Consider the following 17,148-nt stretch of genomic DNA (forward strand, 5'->3'; position numbering starts at 1 on the left):
ATTTTTCACAAGCTTCCCACCTCCCTTCCCCCGACTCCAGGGAAGTGGAGAAAAATTTTTTTTGTTGTTTGTGTGTTTGTTTGTTTATTGAAGTATAGTTGATTTACAATGTTGTATTAATTTCTGCTGTACAGCAAAGTGATTCAGTTATACATATATATTCTTTTTCATGTTCTTTTCCTTTATGGTTTATCACAGGCTATTGAATATAGTTCCCTGTGCTGTATAGTAGGACCTTGTTGTTTATCCATTCTATATATAATAGTTAGCATCTGCTAATCCCAAACTCCCAGTCCGCTCCTCCCCCAACCCTCTCCCCCTTGGCAACCACAAGTCTGTTCTCTATGTCTGTGAGTCTGTTTCTGTTTCATAGATAAGTTCATTTGTATCATATTTTAGATTCCACATATAAGTGATAGCATATGGTGTTTGTCCTTTTCTTTCTGACTCACTCAGCTTGGTATGATCATCTCTAAGTCCAAGAGAAAATGTTGATTTAAACCAGTGGTTATCAAACTGTAGCCTGCACCAGAATGATCCAAAAGGCTTGTTAGAACACACCTACCCCCAGAGTTTCTGATTTGGGAGGTCCTGGTGCGGCTTGAGAATCTGCACTTCCAACAAGTTCCCAGGTGACGTTGATGCTGCTGGTCCAGGGACCACATTTTGAGAAGCACTGATTTAAACAACCCAGTTTCTCTGTGCGGATCCTTTGCTTTGAAAACCCTTTTACTGCTCTGGTAGGTCGGTAGATCAGTGGGAAGAGGCTCGGGTTGTGGGGTTTGGGTGTGGGTGTTGAACTCTTTGTGGTCCGGGAGGAGAGGAGTTGTACTGTATCCCAAAGATGCACTCCGCAGCAACTTCTGGACTTCATGGCCCTCTCGCCACAGCTCCCTCCCCTGAAGGCTTTGAACCAAGCAAAGCCTGCTGAAGTAGGAGCATAGCTGTTATAGTTTGAGCATTTTCTGCCTATTTCCTTTATTCCACCGACCTCCATGGGGGTCACTCTTTGCCACCTGTTACCAACATCATCATATTTGTGTTGCCTACAGTTGTCAGGTGCTCTCAACGGTATCTGATTTGCAATACAAGAAAAGATGGTTTAATGAAAGAGTTAGCTTTTAATGAGAGTCCTGACTTGCTGAAACCACGATTGTGTAATCCTGCTTGAAATCATAGCAGCGAATACATTTAAAAATTCTAAATATCCCAAAACTCCCATTATATTCAAGAACCTTTTAAACATTGGTTGCCTGAGGGAAGGGGAACTCTGTAGCTAAGGTGGGGAGGAAAGTTTTCACCAAAAATTCTTTCACGGTTTGAATTCTGAACTTGAATGAACTCTTAAAAAGATAAATCTCAAAAAACAACAAAACCAAAAACCCCCTCTAACATTGCACCGTAGCACTGACTGGAATAAACAACAGTAATCCAGCTCCATGTGTTTCTTTAAGTTTTTCGTCTTTTTTTTTTGCAGTACGCGGGCCTCTCACTGTGGTGGCCTCTCCTGTCGCGGAGCACAGGCTCCGGACGCGCAGGCTCAGCGGCCGTGGCTCACGGGCCCAGCCGCTCCGTGGCATGTGGGATCTTCCCGAACCGGGGCACGAACCCGTGTCCCCTGCATCGGCAGGCGGACTCTCAACCACTGCGCCACCAGGGAAGCCCCTATTTTTGAATATGGAGTCCATTCACATGGTTCAACATTTAAAAAATACATAAAAACAGATACAGTAAAAAAGTGTCCTCCCAATCTCACCACCCTTTTGACTGAATTCTTATCCTCCATCCTCATGGCTAACCACTTTTATTAGTTTCTAGTAGATTCCTTGTAAAATTGTTTTTTATGGAAATACAAATATGTTTTTGTTTTTCTCCTTTTCACATTTTAATAATATGTCCTCAGGCTCCTTCCATACCAGATTAGAAAACTTCCCATTATTTCTCTAGTCACAGAGCATCCGTATTTACTAGTATTCCATGCTTTGTTTAGCCATAATAGTGGGCATTTGGGTTGTTTCCAAACTTTTGTAATTATCTGTTCCTTCTTGCAACATTAAAAAAAATTGTTTTAAGTTGTATCAGTCGTCTAATTCATTTGCTGATGAATGTGAATGAGGTCTTCCCATGCCAGCCACCGTCCTGGGTGTTCCTGGGGAGCCAGGTGAGAGAGGTCCCTGGAATACCCCACCCAACACACTGTACTCATTTATCTCCTTTAGTCCCCACAAACACCTTAGGTGGTAGGTACTTCTTGTGTCTCCATTTCACATGAGAAAACTGAGGCTTAGAAAAGTCAAATAACTTCTCTAAACTTCTCCATGCATCTGGAAGACGGCCAAATTTGTATTTAAATCTTGTTTATCTGACTCCAGAGTCAGATCCTGGGATTTAATTAATTTAATGTTAATTAAACTCTTACAGTACTTTTTTCCATTCGTATCTACACATTGTTTTTCCAGGAGAAAAGAAGCACTGATTCATTATGACTCTAATCTCTAAATGTTACTTAGGTTATAAATGTAACATTCTTCCCACGATCATTCAATTTTCTTAATTTCAAGAATAAGCAATGCGTTAATTCCATGGGGTAGGGACTGACTTACTCCTCTTTGCTTCTGCTTCTTCTCAGCCAGCACCTGGCAGGACAGGCACTTAGTGGGTTACATGGTCTCTTTCTCTTTGATTACCCAAAAGTATTCATCTTCCTGCTGCCCCACAGTGGGAACTGTTTGTCCAGCACTTGGAGCACCTTAGAGGACAATGTTATGGGTACATCTAACCATTTTTACTTTCAGAGACTTTTTTGGAGAGTGGCAGTGTGATTTTTGCTGTCATTAACATTCTACTCACTCTGAATAGTGGTTGTATTTGGGTGGAGGAACAATGGTAGTGAGGTTTTCTCTGCATATCTGTTTTCCTCAAAAATCTGTATCCTTTTAAATAAAAGTTATTTTGCTAGTTTTTTTAATTTTAAAAGAATTGCATCGATATGGTCAGAACTCAATGAATATTGAAAAGCATAAAATAGGAAAAATTGAAGTTTCCTTTCTACCCACCCATCTAGTCAATCTGTGCCCATCCCCACTGCTGCATTCCATTTCTCAGCCCATTGACAGTTTCTTGGGTATCCTTTCAGAAATGTTTTATGTGTATTCAGAATATATATGAAAAGCTGCAAAAATTCCAGCAATGGAATTTTAACCAATCAATCAGGAATTGCCTAATCAGCACTAGTTAGGTCCTCAGCTTGATAGACCCCTGCTAACCCCTAAGAGAGTACCCGTGCAACAACCAACCTGATTTTTTTGCCTAGTATAACTTCCTTGTTCCTGCTGCCTTCTGCCTGTAAAGGTCTTTCATTTTTATAGCTCCTGGGAGCTCCTTTCTAGCTGTTAGATTGGATACTGCCCAATTCATGAATCATTGAATAAAGCCAATAAGATCTTTAAGATGTACTCAGTTGAATTTTGTTTTTTAACGGTCCTTTAAGAGGATCTATATGAAATTGGCACATGGGATGGATTGAAGTGGAGGAGAAATTCCTCCAAGGAGAGCAGTTAGCACGTTATTGCTGTAAACCCAAGTCAAGGGATAGGATAAATCTATGGGAATGCAAAGAAAGGGATTAGAGAAAAAAAATGGTGCTTTACATGGAAAAACAGGCTTTGCAGATGTGATTAAGGTTAAGGACTTTGAGATGGGAGGGTATCTTGGGTCATCCAGGTGAGCCCAGTGTAATCAACGAGTCCTTAGAAACAGAGACGTTTTCCTGGCTGTGGAGCGAAGAAGATACAACTATGGCAGAATGGTCAGAGATGCAATCTTGCAATCTTGCAGGCTTTGAAGGTGGAGTAAGGGGGCTACAAGCCAAGGAATGTGGAACGCCTCTAGAAGCTGGCAAAGGCAAGGAAATAGATGACTTGTGGAGCTCTGGAAAGGAACAACCCTGTCGACACCTTTATTTTAGTCCAGTGAGACCCACGTTGGACTTCTAACCTACAGAACTGTAAGACAGTACAACTGTGTTTTTTTAATTGCGATATAATTGACAAACGACATTATATTCGTTTTAGGTGTACAACTTAATGACTCAATATTTGTATATACTGTGAAATGATCACCACAATAAGTCTAGTTAACATCCATCACCAAGTAAGTAGAATGGACAGGTTTATTGTTAGTGATTGAAAAGGACTCAGCGCTGTGGAATAAACCCTAGGTGTGCTGCATTCACAACTCTTAGCTGCTCTTTTGTTCATACATCCATTCCATTTAGTTTCATTCCTTGGAACAGGAAAATTCAACCTTTAATAAATTGCTACAATTGCCATCCTACTCAGTATTATGCATATCAGAAAATGATCCCAGTCCTGATGTTTTACCACAAAATATGTATACATTTAGCATTGGCAAAATGATAAAGGGGATTACCGAACCTCTTAACTGAGGAGAGCAGGATGAGCCATAAAGCAAGCATAGGGTGAGACGAGCATGTGGTTACTGGATGTTCTTATAACATTGTTGATACTCTGACACACTCATCTGGCTAATCCCTCTAGCTATTTATTTGTAAGAGAACATTCATTATCACAATCCTTTGGACTCTGACGATTTTGGTAATCATCTATTCCATTTGTATCTTCTTTTTCACCATGCAATTGAGCTCTAGGACAGAGGAAAATTTGCAGCAGAGTCTGAAATTGAGCAGAAAAGTTTTGTCTCCATATGAAGCAATTGGATAAGCAGGGGAAAGAAAGCAGCATGTGTGCCACTAAGTAACAACTAGTCCACTGATGGAATGTCAGTGGTGTGATTTGGTGGCGAGATCTGTGCCTCACGAACAGTCACTGGTCTTTCGTTGTCACTTTCTGCCTCTTTCTCTCAGTCACTTCATCCCAGATGGAATCCCCAGAATGAAAAAGTTCATCTTCCTTCTTCCCCAGAGTTGGTGGCCATGCTCTCTTGTCCCTGAATTAGTCTTCCATGCATCTTTGCAGCTCGTTTGCTAGGCATCTCCCCACTGTTTATGATAAGATGGACATTTTGGCTCACGTGATGAGAAATATATTTCATCCATTAAATGACAATACATCCATATATTTCCTGATGAATGCGTAATGTCAGACATCTACAATACAAGAGCTCTTCTGTGATAAATTTACACCTAAAACTGTTGAGGAGTGAGAGCATAAAGTTTGTAGTTGATTTAAGTAGAAGACAGGATTTAGCTCTGCTATTGGAGATCCTCAGCTTGGCCTGGTGTGGTGCCGCGGCCACACTCCAAAGCATCTCCTGACAGAGGAACCGGTCACCTTCTCATTCTGATCCTCGGTTTTTGTTTTTTTGTTATATCTTTATTGGAATATAATTGCTTTACAATGGTGTGTTAGTTTCTGCTTTATAACAAAGTGAATCAGTTATACATATACATATAACCCCATATCTCTTCCCTCTTGCATCTCCCTCCCTCCCACCCTCCCTATCCCACCCCTCCAGGTGGTCACAAAGCACCGAGCTGATCTCCCTGTGCTATGTGGCTACTTCCCACTAGCTATCTACCTTACGTTTGGTAGTGTATATATGTCCATGCCACTCTCTCGCCCTGTCACAGCTCACCCTTCCCCCTCCCCATATCCTCAAGTCCATTCTCTAGTAGGTCTGTGTCTTTATTCCTGTCTTGCCCCTAGGTTCTTCATGACATTTTTTTCCTTAAATTCCACATATATGTGTTAGCATATGGTATTTGTCTTTCTCTTTCTGACTTACTTCACTCTGTATGACAGACTCTAGGTCCATACACCTCATTACAAATAGCTCAATTTCGTTTCTTTTTATGGCTGAGTAATATTCCATTGTATATATGTGCTACATCTTCTTTATCCACTTATCCGATGATGGACACTTACGTTGTTTCCATCTCCGGGCTATTTGATCCTCTGTTTTGTGGTTGTCAATGTCTCACCAGCAGTCACTGCCTCCTGCCCCTGTTTACCCACAGAACCTTGTTTGTTCTTTTCCTGCACCTTTCATTCTGCCTCTGAGTTAATTTTGGTTGCTTATATGTGTGCCCTACCACTACTAAAATTAAGTCTTTGACAGTAGAGAAGTAGCATACATATTTAAATCTCTCTCAGGTCATAGCAATGATCTGTGTGCCTAGTAGAAAGATAATAAACACTTGCTGAGTGTTTTTTGAGTGAGTAATGGTGACTGAATTAAGTGTTAGTTTTCAGATTCCTAGAGTGCCACCTACTTGTTCTTTTCATTTCTTTCTTTAAAGTTTTATTAACTAATATAAACTAATTTAAAAACCTAGGAACTATACTCAAGTGAAAATAAAAAAGAAAATTACCCATTATCTCTCAACCATGTATAACACCCATACATATGATGCTGTTTATCTATCCAGGCTATTTTCTCTATATATGTAAACATATATAGAAATGGGATCCTGCTACATAATTCTTTTTAACTAAAAAACTAAAGAGTGGTATTTTAAACTAAAAATATGTAATCTAAATGCACTTAAATACAATCACTATATCCCTGTATTACCATTTGACAGCTGCAGAGCATTTCATGGTATGGATGTACTTTGTAGTTCTACATTTGTATTACTTCCCAATTTTTGTCTTCACAAAGCTGCTAAAATCTTGTTTCTTGGCTTCCGCTGTCTTGTTAGCTTGGGGCCCACCCATCAAAGAGACCCATAATGTCTTTTTTTTTTTTTTTTTTTTTGGCTGTGTTGGGTCTTCGCTGCTGCACGTGGGCTTTCTCTAGTTGCGGCGAGCGGGGGCTACTCTTCTTTGTGGTGTGTGGGCTTCTCACTGCAGTGGCTTCTCTTGTTGCGGAGCATGGGCTCTAGGCACGTGGGCTTCAGTAGCTGTGGCACGCAGGCTCTAGAGTGCAGGCTCAGTAGTTGTGGCGCACGGGCTTAGTTGTTCCGTGGCACGTGGGATGTTCCCGGATCAGAGAACAAACCTGTGTCCCCTGCATTGGCAGGCGGATTCTTATCCACTGCGCCACCAGGGAAGCCTCACAATGTCTTATGTGGTTGCAGCAACCCTTAACTCCATCATGACCTGGGAGTATTTCCTGGTGGCTGGCTGCACAGGACCTTTTTTGTATCCTTAACAAAATTGTGTGGGATACAATAAAGAAAACTGTACTTATTAAATCTGCTTCATTCTTTTGCTCTGTAGATGAAAATGTATCTGAGAATATATTTAAAACTTTAAAATGACCAAGCACTTCCTATATCATCTGGTATTTGACTAGAATTCATTGTCTATAGCAGTGTCTTCAAACTCCAGGTTAATTGTAAAGAAACACGAAGCAGTGAACACCAGTAAAGAAACACTGATGAAACTGAAATCAGTCCAAATGAGTAAGACAAAAAATGAAGATAACCTTGTTACATGGGAGTTCTGTAGAATGCTCAAAAATGTTAATGGCTCCATACTAGCTTTTCTTCCCCGCCCCCCAACTTTGAAAGAGACCATCAGTTAGCCTGTGTAGCATTTTACATAGAAAACCATAAAGCACATTCTCAAAACCGTATTTTGAGTCATTGGTTGATGGAATCAAACTCCTCTGGTTTTCCTCACTGCAGGTCCGCAGCCAGGCCAGGGTGGAGCTGGTGATGGTTACCATCAATAAGCCCTTACACACATCCCCCTCCCTGTTACAGAAAAACCTGCCCTGTAGAGACAGTTAAGGTCAAGAGTTGAGGATTATGGCAGTCATGTACTTGAAACATGGCTTGCCCCAGGCCTTCTGGATTTTGATATCCAATTATCAAGAGTCAAATAAGATCAGGTCACACTAAACCAAATAAAAGAAACAGCCAAAGGCAAAACGTAATTGAGAACATTTAGGAAATGACACAAAGTATTTAGTAAAACTGTAGAGGTCATCGACTCATACTTTATGAATTTAATTCTATAGGCATATAATATATTAAAGAAAAGGACCAGGTCTATGATTACCTTGTGCTTCTGACATTTTACAGACCTTGAGATCAGATATGAGCACTCAATTTGATCCAGTGCTATGTGCTGCCACTGTAATTAAGACCTAACGAAGTGAAAAGGCTTCTAACAAGTGTGTCATAGAAAATGTTGTGATTCACCGACCAAGGATGAATTAGAATACTGGAAATATGTTGCCAATTCCTTTTCCATTAGAGCAGACTGAACTGTATAAAATAAATGCATTATCTGTTATTTATGACTCACATGTAAGATTTCTCTTGGTAAGTGAAGAAAATCTTTATATAACTGTTAATCTAGTATCTGGTGTTTTACAATAGTAAAAAAAAAAGTGTTGATATTTTACAATTTCTTGCTGAAAGAAGCCCATAAAATGGAATGGCATCATTTCATTGTTTCTTGGGGCAGACCCATCCCAATTCCTATACTAACTTATTTTTTTTCAAACATCTTTATTGGAGTATAATTGCTTTACAATGTTGCGTTTGTTTCTGCTGTATAACAAAGTGAATCAGCTATATGTATACATATATCCCCATATCCCCTCCCTCTTGCGTTTCCCTCCCACCCTCCCTATCCCACCCCTCTAGGTGGTCACAAAGCACTGAGCTGATCTCCCTGTGCTATCCAGCTGCTTCCCACTAGCTATCTATTTTACATTTGGTAGTGCATGTATGTCAGTGCTACTCTCTCACTTCATCCCAGTTTACCCTTCCCCCTCCCTGTGTCCTCAGGTCCATTCTCTATGTCTGTGTCTTTATTCCTGTCCTGCCCCTAGGTTCGTTGGAATATTTTTTCTTTTTTTTTTTTAGATTTAATATATATGTATTAGCATACGGTATTTGCTTATCTTTTTCTGACTTACTTCACTCTGTATGAAAGACCCTAGGTCCATCCACCTCATTACAAATAACTCAATTTTGTTTCTTTTTATGGCTGAGTAATATGCCATTGTATATATGTGCCACATCTTCTTTATCCATTCATCTCTCGATGGACAATTAGGTTGCTTCCATGTCCTGGCTATTGTAAACAGTGCTGCAGTGAACATTGTTGTACATGACTCTTTTTGAATTATGGTTTTCTCAGGGTATATGTCCTGTAGTGGAATTTCTGGGTCATATGGTAGTTCTGTTTTTAGTTTTTTTAAGGAACCTCCATACAGTTCTCCATAGTGGCTGTATCAATTTACATTCCTACCAACAGTGCAAGAGGGTTCCCTTTTCTCCACACCCTCTCGAGCATTTATTGTTTGTAGATTTTTTGATGATGGCCATTCTGACCCGTGTGAGGTGATACCTCATGGCAGTTTTGATTTGCATTTCTCTAATGATTAGCGATGTTGAGCATCCTTTCATGTGTTTGTTGGCAATCTGTATGTCTTCTTTGGAGAAATGTCTATTTAGGACTTCTGACCATTTTTGGATTGGGTTGTTTGTTTTTTTGATATTGAGCTGCATGAGCTGCTTGTATATTTGGGAGATCAATCCTTTGTCAGTTGCTTTGTTTCCAAATATTTTCTCCCATTCTGAGGGTTGTCTTTTTGTCTTGTTTATGGTTTCCTTTGCTGTGCAAAACCTTTTAAGTTTCATTAGGTCCATTTTTTAATTTTTGTTTTTATTTCCATTTCTCTAGGAGGTGGTTCAAAAAGGATCTTGCTGTGATTTATGTCAAAGAGTGTTCTGCCTATGTTTTCCTCTAAGAGTTTGATACTGTCTGGCCTTACATTTAGGTCTTTAATCCATTTTGAGTTTATTTTTGTGTATGGTGTTGGAAAGTGTTCTAATTTCATTCTTTTACATGTAGTTGTCCAGTTTTCCCAGCACCACTTATTGAACAGGCTGTATTTTCTCTGTTGTATATTTGTGCCTCCTTTATCAAAGATAAGGTGACCATATGTGCGTGGGTTTATCTCTGGGCTTTCTATCCTGTTCCATTGATCTATCTTTCTGTTTCTGTGCCAGTACCATATTGTCTTGATTACTCTAGCTTTGTAGTATGGTCTGAAGTCAGGGAGCCTGATTCCTCCAGCTCTGTTTTTCTTTCTCAAGATTGTTTTGGCTATTTGGGGTCCTTTGTGTTTCCATAAAAATTGTGAAATTTTTTGTTCTAATTCTGTGAAAAATACCATTGGTAATTTGATAGGGATTGCATTGAATCTGTAGATTGCTTTGGGTAGTATAGTCATTTACACAATATTGATTCTTCCAATCCAAGAACATGGTATATCTCTCCATCTGCTGGTATCATCTTTAATTTCTTTCATCAGTGTCTTATGGTTTTCTGCATATAGGTCTTTTATCTCCTTAGGTAGGTTTATTCCTAGGTATTTTATTCTTTTTGTTTCAATGGTAAATGAGAGTGTTTCCTTAATTTCTCTTTCAGATTTTTCATCATTAGTGCATAGGAATTCAGGAGATTTCTGTGCATTAATTTTGTATCCTGCTACTCTACCAAATTCATTGATTAGCTCTAGTCATTTTCTGGTAGCATTTTTAGGATTCTCTATGTATAGTATCATGTCATCTGCAAGCAATGACAGTTTTACTTCTTCTTTTCTGATTTGGATTCCTTTTATTTCTTTTTCTTCTCTGATTGCTGTGGCTAAAACTATGTTGAATAATAGTGGTGAGAGTGGGCAACCTTGTCTTGTTTCTGATCTTAGTGGAAATGGTTTCAGTTTTTCACCATTGGGAATGATGTTGGCTGTGGGTTTGGCATATATGGGCTTTATTATGTTGAGGTAAGTTCCCTCTATACCTACTTTCTGGAGGGTTTTTATCATAAATGCGTGTTGAATTTTGTCAAAAGCTTTTTCTGCATCTATTGAGAATATCATATGGTTTTTATCCTTCAGTTTGTTAATATGGTGTATCATGTTAATTGATTTGCATATATTGAGGAATCCTTGCACTCCTGGGATAAACCCTACTTGATCATGGTGTATGATCCTTTTAATGTGCTGTTGGATTCTGTTTGCCAGTATTTTGTTGAGGATTTTTGCCTCTATGTTCATCAGTGATATTGGCCTGTAGTTTTCCTTTTTTGTGACAAATTTGTCTGGTTTTGGTATCAGGGTGATGGTGGTCTTGTTGAATGAGTTTGGGAATATTCCTCCCTCTGCAGTATTTTGGAGGAGTTTGAGAAGGATGGGTGTTAGCTCTTCTCTAAATTTTTGATAGAAATCACCTATGAAGCCATCTGGTCCTGGGCTTTTGTTTGCTGGAAGATTTTTAATCACAGTTTCAATTTCAGTGCTTGTGATTGGTCTGTTTATATTTTCTGTTTCTTCCTGGTTCAGTCTCAGAAGGTTGTGCTTTTCTAAGAATTTGTCCATTTCTTTCAGGTTGTCCATTTTATTGGCATATAGTTGCCTGTAGTAATCGCTCCTAATCCTTTGTATTTCTGCAGTGTCAGTTGTTACTTCTCCTTTTTCATTTCTAATTATGTTGATTTGAGTCTTCTCAAATCAGTGGTTTGAGAAGAGTCTTGATTTGAGTCTTCTCCCTTTTTTTCTTGATGAGTCTGGCTAATGGTTTATCAATTTTGTTTATCTTCTCAAAGAACCAGCTTTTAGTTTTTTTGATCTTGCTATTGTTTCCTTCATTTCTTTTTCACTTATTTCTTTTTTCTTTACAACTTAAAAATATTTATTGATTCATTTATAATAACAGTAATCAACCTATTACGTGTCAGCATAAATCACGTTTTTAACAGAAAATATCTATATTTTCCAAAACAAGAGAAAATATGTGAGAAGAATGGCATTGTTTTACACTAAGTTCTTTTTAAATAAATTTACATCACATTTTTTTATTCAAACAGAAAGTCACAAAATTTATAATCATCCTCATCAGTTCACTCAGCCCCATGTAATTAATTTTTTTTTCATTTTGATCTTTTGTTAGCACTTTTATGAATTCATCAGTTTTCCATTAGAGTTCTGAAAATGCTTATTCATTCAGTTCAGCAGTATAGTCAGTTACCAGAAACCCGTACTTGTCAGAGTCTTTTCCATGAATTCCTTGAAGATGAAACCCTTTTATGGGAACATTTTTGCAAAAGCATCATAGTACACCCAGAACTGTCTGTAAATGACAAAAGGCATAAAAATGACCATGGTTAAAGATTTGATGAAAGTCCATAATAATGCAATTGATAAGGAAATTTAGTTATTTCTGAGATATACATTTTAAAGTAATAACTAGAATTATGACTTATAACATTATACCAGAACATATAAGATTTTTAGGAATTTCATGTAATGTCTGAAACGTTCATATTAACATATTTCCATACAAATAACCCAAAGAAAGTTTAGTTTTATTTTTAATTTTTGAATTTTATTTTTTATACAGCAGATTCTTATTAGTCATCAACTTTATACACATCAGTGTATACATGTCAATCCCAATCACCCAATTCAACACACCACCATCCCCACCCCCTGCAGCTTTCCCCCCTTGGTGTCCATAGGTTTGTTCTCTACATCTGTGTCTCAACTTCTGCCCTGCAAACCGGTTCATCTGTACCGTTTCTCTAGGTTCCACATACATGTGTTAATATACGATATTTGTTTTTCTCTTTCTGACTTACTTCACTCTGTATGACAGTCTCTAGATCCATCCACATCTCAAAAACTGACTCAGTTTCGTTCCTTTATATGGCTGAGTAATATTCCATTGTATACATGTACCACAACTTCTTTATCCATTCGTCTGTCAATGGGCATTTAGGTTGCTTCCATGACCTGACTATTGTAAATAATGCTGCAATGAACATTGGGGTGCATGTGTCTTCTGAGATATGGTTTTCTCTGGGTATATGCCCAGCAGTGGGATTGCTGGATCATATGGTAATTCTATTTTTAGTTTTTTAAGGAACGCCCATACTGTTCTCTATAGTGGCTGTATCAATTTACATTCCCACCAACAGTGCAAGAGGGTTCCCTTTTCCCCACACCCTCTCCAGCATTTGTTGTTTGTAGATTTTCTGATGAAGCCCATTCTAACTGGTGTGAGGTGATACCTCATTGTAGTTTTGATTTGTATTTCTCTCATAATTAGTGATGTTGAGCAGCTTTTCATGTGCTTCTTAGCCATCTGTATGTCTTCTTTGGAGAAGTGTCTATTTAGGTCTTCTGCCCATTGTTGGATTGGGTTGTTTGTTTCTTTAATATTGAGCTGCATATATATTTTGGAGATTAATCCTTTGTCTGTTGATTCGTTTGCAAATATTTTCTCCCATTCTGAGGGTTGTCTTTTCGTCTTGTTTATGGTTTCCTTTGCTGTGCCAAAGGTTTGAAGTTTCATTAGGTCCCATTTGTTTATTTTTGTTTTTATTTCCATTACTCTAGGAGGTGGATCAAAAAAGATCTTGCTGTGATTTATGTCAGAGAGTGTTCTTCCTATGTTTTCCTCTAAGAGTTTTATAGTGTCCGGTCTTACATTTAGGTCTCGAATCCATTTTGAGTTTCTTTTTGTGTATGGTGTTAGGGAGTGTTCTAATTTCATTCTTTTACATGTAGCTGTCCAGTTTTCCCAGCACCACTTATTGAATAGACTGTCTTTTCTCCATTGTATATCTTTGCCTCCTTTTTCATAGATTAGTTGACCATAGGTGCATGGGTTTAGCTCTGGACTTTCTATCTTGTTCCATTGACCTATGTTTCTGTTTCTGTGCCAGTACCATATTGTCTTGATTACTGTAGCTTTGTAGTATAGTCTGAAGTCAGGGAGTCTGATTCCTCCAGCTCCGTTTTTTCCCCTCAAGACTACTTTGGCTATTCGGGGTCTTTTGTGTCTCCATACAAATTTTAAGATTTTTTGTTCTAGTTCCGTAAACAATGCCATTGGTAATTTGATAGGGATTGCATTGAATCTGTAGATTGCTTTGGGTAGTAGAGTCATTTTCACAATATTGATTCTTCCAATCCAAGAACATGGTATATTTCTCTCCATCTGTTGGTATCATCTTTAATTTCTTTCATCAGTGTCTTATAGTTTTCTTCATACAGGTCTTTTGTCTCCTAAGGTAGGTTTATTTCTAGGTATTTAACTCTTTTTGTTGCAATGGTAAATGGGAGTGTTTCTTTAATTTCTCGTTCAGATTTTTAATCATTAGTGTACAGGAATGCAAGAGATTTCTTTGCATTAATTTTGTATCCTGCAACTTTACCAAATTCATTGATTAGCTCTAGTAGTTTTTTGGTGGCATCGATAGGATTCTCTATGTATAGTATCATGTCATCAGCAAACAGTGACAGTTTTACTTCTTCTTTTCCAATTTGTATTCCTTTTATTTCTTTTTCTTCTCTGATTGCCGTGGCTGGGACTTCCAAAACTATGTTGAATAATAGTGGTGGGAATGGGCAACCTTTTGTTGTTCCTAATCTTAGAGGAAATGCTTTCAGTTTTTCACCATTAAAATGATGTTTGCTGTGGGTTTGTCGTATATGGCCTTTATTAAGTTGAGGTAGGTTCCCTGTATGCCCACTTTCTGGATAGTTTTTATCATAAATGAGTGTTGAATTTTGTGAAAAGCTTTTTCTGCATCTATTGAGATTATCATATGGTTTTTATTCTTCAGTTTGTCAATATGGTGTATCACATTGATTGATTTGTGTACATTGAAGAATCCTTGCATCCCTGGGATAAATCCCACTCGCTCATGGTGTATGATCCTTTTAATGTGCTGTTGGATTCTGTTTGCCAGTATTTTGTTGAGGACTTTTGCATCTATGTTCATCAGTGATATTGGTCTGCAATTTTCTTTTTTTGTAGTATCTTTGTCTGGTTTGGGTATCACAGTGATGGTGGCCTCATAGAATGAATTTGGGAATGCTTCGTCCTCTGCAATTTTTTGGAAGAGTTTGAGAAGGATGGGTGTTACCTCTTCTCTACTTGCTTGATAGAATCCACCTGTGAAGCCATCTGGTCCTGGGCTTTTGTTTGTTGGAAGATTTTTAATCACAGTTTCAATTTCATTACGTGTGATTAGTCTGTTCATATTTTCTATTTCTTCCTGCTTCAGTCTTCGAAGGTTATACCTTTCTAAGAATTTGTCCATTTCTTCCAGGTTGTCCATTTTGTTGGTATAGAGTTGCTTGTAGTAGTCTCTTAGGATGCTTTGTATTTCTGTGGTGTCTGTTGTAACTTCTCCTTTTTCATTTCTAATTTTATTTGAGTCCTCTCCCTCTTTTTCTTGAAGAGTCTGGCTAATGGTCTATCAATTTTTTTTATCTTCTCAGAGAACCAGCTTTTAGTTTTATTCATCTTTGCTATTGTTTTCTTTGTTTCTATTTCATTTATTTCTGCTCTGATCTTTATGATTTCTTTCCTTCTGGTAACTTTGGGTTTTGTTTGTTCTTCTTTCTCTAGTTCCTTTAGGTGTAAGGTTAGATTCTTCATTTGAGATTTTTTTTTGTTTCTTGAGGTAGGCTGGTATCGCTATAAACTTCCCTCTTAGAACTGCTTTTGCTGCATCCCATAGGTTTTGGATCATCGTGTTTTCATTGTCATTCGTCTCTAGGTAATTTTTGATTTCCTCTATGATTTCTTCAGTGATCTGTTGGTTATTTAGTAACGTATTGTTTAGGCTCCATGTGTTTCTGTTTTTTACGTATTTTCCCCTGTATTTAATTTCTAATCTCATAGCGTTGTGGTCAGAAAAGATGCTTGATATGATTTCAAGTTACTTAAATTTACTGAGGCTTGATTTGAGACCCAAGATGTAATCTATCCTAGAGAATGTTCTGTGCGCACTTGAGAAGAAAGTGTAATCTGCTGTTTTTGGATGGAATGTCCTATAAATATCAATTAAATCTACCTGGTCTATTGTGTCATTTAAAGGTTGTGTTTTCTTCTTTATTTTCATTTTGGATGATCTGTCCATTGGTGTAAGTGAGGTGTTAAATTCCCCCACTATTATCGTGTTGCTGTCAATTTCCTCCTTTATAGCTGTTAGCAGTTGCCTTATGTATTGAGGTGCTCCTCTGTTGGGTGCATATATATTTATATTTGTTATATCTGCTTCTTGCATTGATCCCTTGATCATTATGTAGTGTCCTTCCTTGTCTCTTGTAACATTCTTTATTTTAAAGTCTATTTTATCTGATATGAGTATAGCTACTCCAGCTTTCTTTTGATTTCCATTTGCATGAAATACCTTTTTCCATCCCCTCACTTTCTGTCTGTATGTGTCCTTAGGTCTGTAGTGGATCTCTTGTAGACAGCATATAGGTGGGTCTTGTTTTTGTATCTATTCAGCAAGCCTGTGTTGTTTGGTTGGGGCATTTAATCCATTGATGTTTAAGGTAATTATCTATATGTATGTTCCTATGACCATTTTCCTATTTGTTTTGGGTTTGTTTTGTAGGTCCTTTTCTTCTCTAGTGTTTCCCACTTAGAGAATTTCCTTTAGCATTTGTTGTAGAGCTGGTTTGGTGGTGCTGAATTCTCTTAGCTTTTGCTTGTCTGTAAAGCTTTTGATTTCTCCATTGAATCTGAATGAGATCCTTTCTGGGTAGAGTAATCTTGATTGTAGGTTCTTCCCTTTCATCACTTTAAGTGCATCATGCCACTCACTTCTGGCTTGTAGATTTTCTGCTGAGAAATCAGCTGTTAACCTTATGGGAGTTCCCTTGTATATTATTTGTCATTTTTCCCTTGATGCTTTCAATAATTTTTCTTTGTCTTTAATTTTTGCCAATTTGATTACTATGTGTCTTGGCGTGTTTCTCCTTGGGTTTATCCTGTATGGGACTTGCTGCACTTCCTGAACTTGGATGGCTATTTCCATTCCCATGTTAGGGAATTTTTCGACTATAATCTCTTCAAATATTTTCTTGGGTCCTTTCTCTCTCTCTTCCCCTTCTGGGACCAGTATAATGTGAATGTTGTTGCGTTTAATGTTGTCCCAGAAGTCTCCTAGGCTGTCTTCATTTCTTTTCATCCTTTTTTCTTTATTCTGTTTTGCAGCAGTGAATTCCACCATCTGTCTTCCAAGTCACTTATCCATTCTTCTGCCTCAGTTATTCTGCTATTGATTCCTTCTAGTGTATTTTTCATTTTAGTTACTGTATTGTTCATCTCTGTTTGTTTGTTCTTTAATTCTTCTAGGTTTTTGTTAAACATTTCTTGCATCTTCTCGATCTTTG

General features: G+C 37.9%; 1 long non-coding RNA gene across 1 annotated transcript in view; it reads left to right on the forward strand.

Moving 5' to 3' along the window:
* Window positions 1-524: 524 nt before the first annotated feature.
* LOC117311917 (uncharacterized) overlaps window positions 525-17,148 on the forward strand; it is a 32,687-nt gene continuing 16,063 nt past the window's right edge. Inside the window, exons 1-2 of the long non-coding RNA XR_004526131.2 lie at window positions 525-740; window positions 3,838-4,006. This is a non-coding gene — a long non-coding RNA (uncharacterized lncRNA). The remainder of the gene's footprint in view (window positions 741-3,837; window positions 4,007-17,148) is intronic.

This window comes from Tursiops truncatus, chromosome 3, assembly GCF_011762595.2.
Source record: "Tursiops truncatus isolate mTurTru1 chromosome 3, mTurTru1.mat.Y, whole genome shotgun sequence".
Classification (NCBI taxonomy): domain Eukaryota; kingdom Metazoa; phylum Chordata; class Mammalia; order Artiodactyla; family Delphinidae; genus Tursiops; species Tursiops truncatus.